Genomic DNA, 6,216 nt, shown 5'->3' with positions numbered 1-6,216 from the left:
TCGTGTGCTTTCTTTCCGTACCAATAACCACACACACACACTGTAAGACCATTTTTATTTTTAAATGAGTTTAGGCACACAACAGAACGGTCATGCTTGTCCTCTGCCACTAGAGGGAGATGTTTGAAAAGAATCCCACCTTAGTTTGGTCATGAATTAAATGCAAACAGTTGAATAAATACGAAAGATAGCTGCAGGAAAATCCTGGATCATATGGTGGAGAGCTGTTTCAATTTTCCCCATAGACAGATTTCTTTTCCTAAGGGGGAAAAAAAGAAAACAATCGGTACACTTTAAATATATATTTTCTTTTTTTCATGTGGAAGAATCTCTGGAACTTTTAAATAAGGTAAAATTCATCTATCTGCTGTTACTATTATAACAATCTTGGTGTAATTTTTTTTTTTAAACTGCCACACCAATTTACTGTTTATATGTACTGAAATCAAGTGATGTAGTGAATTTCCTAGTGGAACAAATTTAACTCAGAATAAACAAGTAACTACCAAGAAAACTAAAAATGTTTGCAGTACAGGAAATAGTTTGGGGATTTAAAACAGGGTCCAAATATGAAAGTCCTCTTTAAAGAGCTATAACTGTGAGGTCTTCATAAAATATAGAGGTTAAATATATTTTCCCCAACTCCAGTGAAGCTGGGGCTATAATTTGCTTTATTTGAACATTTTCCGTCCCATATTTAAAGAAAAAAAACCCTCAATTTCTCAATATTTCTTATTTATATTTCAACATACTGAAATTTAAATTTTGCAAATTGCAAAAAAATAGGACAGAAAGCTTTAGAAAAATTACATTTTTACTTTGAGTATGTTTATTTAGTCAGGGACAAAAATAAAATAAAATAAAACAATCACTGCCCTAACAAAGTAAGACATCTGTAAAATAAATTGAGCTGGAAATATGTTTTAGAAGTTCCTAGGAACTTTTAATTAGTGCTCCATGATTTCCCTGTGGAATAAATATGATGCGACACAGACTTCTCTTTGCCACTGTTCAAAATGGCAAAGACGAGCGAGCATGCCATTCAAGATACGATATATCTGAAAATAATCGCTCGCTTAAGCATGCCGATATCTACAATTGGATCGATAATCTAGAAGTTAGCTGGAAAAGTGACGAGTCTGGATGAGGAGCCACGTTTATGTCGCCTCCACCCATAGATACGACAGTAAGAAACAAGCCGTGGTCTTACGGGGTCACCAAGTCGTCATTAAAAAAAATATTTTAAAGCTTTTGTATGCATCAATACGACTCTGTATAAAGACATGATTTCTTACCTTTCGGTTTCGAGAGCTGGGTATCTGAAAGCGGCTAATGGCGTCCAGAGGAGCGATTTTCCTCCTGAAAGTCCCCAAAAAGATTAAATTCAGCTCAGCTAAACATTATTCAGCCTGTAGTTTATTTTCCTTTATCGAGTTGTAAACTTCAACTTAATCCTGTCAGTCTACAAAAGCAATACTTTTCAGGATGTCATTTAACCTCTATGCTTTTTATTTGTTGTCGTGTGCATATCTGAAGTTGATTTTCTTTCTTATTTTTAACATGCACAGAATAAACTCAAATTCTGATCTCCATCTCCTACATCTTTACAGCTGCCTCTGGGTTCCACCCGAACCCAAAGGCGCTTCCTGCGTCCTCACCTCTTGTCGTTGGCTTTGTGGTTCTGGCTCCTGTTCTGGCTCTGCACAGAACCGGTCAGCGTTGGGTCGACGGGGGTCTCTGAGTGATCGTCCGCACCCCTCCGCTCATCCCCTGCGTCGCCCACAGAGAGGTCCCCCGTGTCCACGGCGTCGGACAGGTGATGAAAGACCTCGAGGTCTGGCCAGTCGACCTCCTGAGAGCAGAAACCAAGACGTCACCAAATCCCTGCAGGTGTTTGGGTCTGTACTGTTCGGGTCGTGTGAGGCGGGGAATCTCACCCTTTTGGGTTTTCTCGGTATCACGGCAGCAGATATTTGCTCTAACAGCATGTAGAGAGCAAGCAGTGGCAGCACACATCTGTAGCAGATCATCTGGGAGGAGGAATTCACGCACATCCATCAGTACAGGAATCAATGTAATAAATAGCCATAAATACGAAGGCGCTCACCTTGAATATTCTCTTTAGGTTTCTCCGCTCAAGGATCTGGGCTGCAGCTCTGCGGGGTCTGTGCTGCTGACCAGTGTGGAGGCTATTTGTAGGCATGGACCCAGGGTGGGTTTATATTATGGGACTATAATGGGGCTGTTTAGGGTCATTGTTTGTGTGTGTGTGTGTGTGTTCAGACAAACCAATTAAATCTGCCGCCTTACTGGCCGGTATTTTCAGGATTTTTTTTTTTTTTAAGTCTCTACAGTCGGTTTTTGGACGATGACAACATGCCGCCCTCGACACGCATACATACATGCACACTACACACCCTCAGCGCGGACAGATGGCGGCGCGATAAGGCCGCATTGTTGAGGATGTTGTTACTTTCTCCATCATGGGTTCGCCTGGGGGAGCTGCGTTGACCTCAGGCCAGTTTCAGCTGGTTTTATCCTCTAATATAACTCCCCTGCCAAGGCGAAGCTCTCTATCTTCGCTCTAACTCATCCCAAAGATGTTTTTTTTTTTATTACGGTCAGGATGCTTGACCATAAGCTCGACTGGCCACAGCATCACAGGTCCTCCCCCATACATACAGTGGGGATATGTTGCTTCACCGCATGTCCATTCGGTGTTACACCCTCAACCCACCTGGAATGTTTGTTGCTGAAAAGCTCAAACTTACTGTCTGACGGCAGCACATCACGGTATATTTTAGCAGACTCTTCATGAATACGTTGTGGATAACACACAGGAAAAAAGGCTGTGTTTACAGAAAACACAGCCCTTTTTTCTGGAAGGACAGAAAAGTCTAACATTATACCTAAAAATCTGGTGGGTAAATAAGTGCCATCTAACAGCTGCTAATGGTTATGAAAAGTCACAGATTAATAATTAGAGGTTTCTGGAAACTCTGATCATAAATGGGAAAAAAAAAGCTGAATTTCATTGATTTTTATAAATATTGAAATACAAACAACTGTGTCACTGGCAATTATTTTTAATGTAGGATATTTTTTTTTAGCGTACTTAAATTAAAGGCTGCCAAAAACAAAGGCCTCTTCCCTCTATTGATTTTTTAAAAATAATTGGTTTTACCTGTTTTTAAACCAGTGCTTCTAGCCAGTTTCTGCATTAATAACAGAACAGCTGCAAGATTTCTACATCTCTGCAGTTCCCTTTTTTAGACATTATATTTATTACTGGAATGTTCATATTATGACAGAAGTCAGCATAATCGGCAGGTGGAAAGTGGTTGAAAGTGATGGTGAGTGAATCTGGGCAGCAGATGTGCAAGTTTGTGCTCAAGATTTTTACAGAAAATTAATCTGATTAAAGAAGACAAGCATGAATGCGTGTTATAGTTGGTAAACCTGTGTCGCTACTCACTGAGTTTTCGTTTTATTTGGTTTTATTGTCTGCACTAATTCCGCATTAGAAGAAGTCAAACAAAAACTCTGCGAGATCGAAGATAGCACCAGGATGTCAGTGTGTGTGGTAATCTGGTGGACTCTGCAGATCACCACCCAACGCAGACCACACACACACACACACACACACACACACACACACACACACCCCTCCTTCTCCTACTCGGTTGTCGCCGGCCTGCTGCCCGTGTCTCCAGAAAACCAAACAGAGGGGAGACAGAGCAGCCAGCCTGGATGGAGAGATTGGCGGAGGACGGGGGCAGGCCGGGGGTCGGCTCGCCGGGTACGCTCGCCGAGACACGTTTTCACTTTTCCTCTTTTCCCACCCTGTCCTAATTGTTGCTATTTCAGGATACCAAGACCCTCCAAAGATAGAGCAAGCGCTGATGGATGAGGGGAGAATAAATAAACCGTGACAGCATGTCGGCATGGGGCAGAGGCCAGATCGGCTGCGCTGATTACCTCCGCTATCAGCGACAGGCCTCATTAGGAGCCTGAGGTTGGGTGTGGGACATGCGTTTTGTTTTATTACAACACAGAGACGCAGAGAGATGCAACATGAAGATGCTGGTTCAGAGATCGCCCTGAGGTTTGGGTTTCAGCTCAGAGGCCAGAGAAACATTCGTTTCATGTATTTGATTCAGTTTTGATCATTCGATCCGGTATAACAGTAAAAATAAAGTTTCGAGACCTGAATTAGCTGAAATAATGGCATAGGAGTAGTTATTCATTTATCTCCGTGTTCTCCAGGGTTTAAAATAAATTATATTGAGTATCTTCATATTACTGCATGAATACGAATCCATCACACCAGTCTCTATCCACATGCTCATGGATTTCTTTTTTGTTTTAATGAGCCACGCATGTGTTTGTGTTTGTGTCCTCGTTACTCCGCCCCGGTCCAGCTCCCTATAAGAACCACACACTGCTAATTATAGCTGCAAACATAGACTCCTCTCTGCAGATGTGAGCGTTCACCGAACGGATCGACACGAGGCTGAGCATCGCCGTGGAAACGTCTCGCCAGCAATTGTTGGCAGAAACACTGACAGGGAGTCCAAGAAATTAAACGAGATCCCCTGTTAAAACTGATGATTTTGTATATTAAGAAATAGCCAGGATGCTTAAAGCAAGAAACAAACATGCAGCTTGTGATATCTCATAAAAAGGTCCAAATGAAATGCATAAAATTAGCAGATTTGAAACTAACCTTTCAAAAACTTTGCTAAAAAGCCTGATACCAGTTACCACCCTACATGCAGCAGGTCTGATTTGAGTAACGACATCTTTTGTTGGATAATTAGTGAGTTATTGTTTTACATATGACTTTGCATTTGCAGGGCTTGCTGTTATACATTCCAATTAATTTTATATAGAAGATGTACGTTTTTTCAGCCTTCTCTTAGATCTGAAATTATCATAAGACTTCTTAATACAAGCAACATTAAATCCTGGTGGTCGTCTTCTCATTTGAATGCAATACATGAAATATATGTAGGACTCACTGAAGTTGTTGATTGGTCATCGTATGAGTTTGCTGTAGCGCTGCATGTCTGTGCTTGACTTTCTGTTGCAGCTTTTGGTTTTGGCGTTTCACCCCAACATTGTCAGAGAGCCCCATCTGGCCTCCTGCTTGGAAATATTTTGTCGGCACGCCTGGCAACCCCCTCTGTGTTGCAAGCAGCAATGCAATTCGCTATTACCAGCCCTCCTGCTGAAGCTCTCTCCAAATAAATGGTTGCCACGGAGACGAGGTGGCCTGACGATGCTGGTCCTTGTTCTTCAACAGTGAGTTTTAGAGATTGTTTTCCTCCTAATCCGTCATTCTCGCTGAAACAACGTGAACTTGGGTTTTCATCCAGGCTTGTGCGCAACATTTTCAGCTGTTTCAAACTTTTTAAATTATTGTACTAATTGCAATAATTAGTGCAATTAAGGTTATCTTCTGGTCATTTCCTAACACTTACAGCAATGTAAAGGGTGGATATGAATTAAAAATGGTTCAAATTAAATATAAAAACAAAGTTAAATATAAGTTAAAATGCTGCTAAAGTTACATTATTTGTTAGCATATTCACCAGTGTGAGACGAGGCGGAAACAATAAAAGATAACTTAATTTTAAGGCTTTTACATATCTTTTGCAAAGCTGAAAATAAATGGTTCTGTGATATAGTGCTGTTTAACTGGAGTGTCAGTATATTTGCAGTGTTAAATGTGACTTAAAGTTTTTACTTTGGAACTTAAACTGTGTTGACAATAGTTAAGAAGGCTTACTTATTTCTCTAAACTGGTAATACATGTTGTGGGAACTTAGCACTGAAGACAATGCTGCTGAAACTTATTTGTTGTACCTCAAATGTATGAGATACAATTTCAAAAATTATTAAAATACACTCGTTCCTCTTGATCATAACCAAAAGGCCATAGACTATGATGGCCTTTTGGTTGTGATTGGTCCGCCTCCCTCGATTCTTCATGGCATGGGCAGCAATTTTCAATTCTCAAACAATTTCACCTTGCTAGTGTGGTTAGTTTTGGAATCCATGCCATATTACTTGCGAATATAGTTAAATCAGTGAAAGAGAACCAGAAGTTTCACCTACAGTCCAACTTTAAGTAATGGGACAGCCATTAATCCACATGGCGACACGATGGTTCAATCGGATCAGGATCGAAAAGGCCCCATAACAACCACGGAA

Source organism: Poecilia latipinna, unplaced genomic scaffold (genome assembly GCF_001443285.1).
Source record: "Poecilia latipinna isolate Pla-1442-1.1 unplaced genomic scaffold, P_latipinna-1.0 Scaffold160, whole genome shotgun sequence".
In the NCBI taxonomy this organism is placed as follows: Eukaryota; Metazoa; Chordata; class Actinopteri; order Cyprinodontiformes; family Poeciliidae; genus Poecilia; species Poecilia latipinna.
Note: the sequence above shows the minus strand (reverse complement) of the source record.